The sequence below is a fragment of the Schistosoma mansoni genome, chromosome 3 (genome assembly GCF_000237925.1).
Source record: "Schistosoma mansoni strain Puerto Rico chromosome 3, complete genome".
Lineage (NCBI taxonomy): Eukaryota > Metazoa > Platyhelminthes > Trematoda > Strigeidida > Schistosomatidae > Schistosoma > Schistosoma mansoni.
The window spans coordinates 2,132,890-2,133,773 of NC_031497.1; the positions used below are offsets into that span (position 1 = coordinate 2,132,890).

Genomic DNA, 884 nt, shown 5'->3' on the forward strand with positions numbered 1-884 from the left:
ATGGTTGTAGTAGTTCTTCAAGTTTCACCTCCGTACAGTTGAACTGTCTTGATGTTCGCATAGAAGATTCTGACTTTGATGTTGGAATTATATTTCAAATATTTTAAATGTTCGACTATTTTCTATAAACAACGTTTGCCTACTTATATGTAACCAAAGTACCATAAATGATTACTTTTACATTTAGGTATATTTAAAAATTGTTTTTCGAGAAATCTGATATTATATTCAAGGGAATGACTGTACAATAACCGGTACACTGTTTGCTGATACTATGCGATCACTTATTCATATCTGGGACATTAAGTAAACAAATCAGAAAAAAATAATCTGGATAAGATAATTTACCTACAAAGTCGAAATGTTTTGAGTATTTGAAATATTTCTACATCCAAGTAACACTACACAAGGCTAATTTACATCAACATCGTTCAGTTTTGGAAATCATTTTAATTTATGAATGATTGGAGAGTGAATGCCCACGTGTGCTCGACCACGATTCGAACCTAGGACTTCCGGTCTCATGCGCAGATGCCCAACCTCTAGGCCATTGAGCCTATGAATGAAGAGTAACCGACTAAAAGTGATCTCCTTTAGCTTAAAAATATTAGAAGAATAATAAAAATAATTCTATTTCTGCATTATCTCAATGCGTAAAACCCTTTTTCTACCAAATCTACTCAACTAATCTGAAATTATCAAGTCAAACATTGTTATTGATATTTATGATTCAAAGAATGTTTATATTATTATATGAATTTAAATTCACTAAAGAGGTATCCAGTCTACATAAAATCAGACTATTTTATGCTTGTTCACTATTAAAAGCCAGAAATATGTTAAATACCAACCACATAAGATTTGCAAACACAATAGGCATTAAT

General features: G+C 31.0%; 1 non-coding gene across 1 annotated transcript; it reads right to left on the reverse strand.

Moving 5' to 3' along the window:
- Window positions 1–485: 485 nt before the first annotated feature.
- On the reverse strand, window positions 486–557 carry Smp_tRNA_02074_Ser_TGA.1.1. The gene has a single exon. It is a non-coding gene (tRNA).
- Window positions 558–884: the final 327 nt, after the last annotated feature.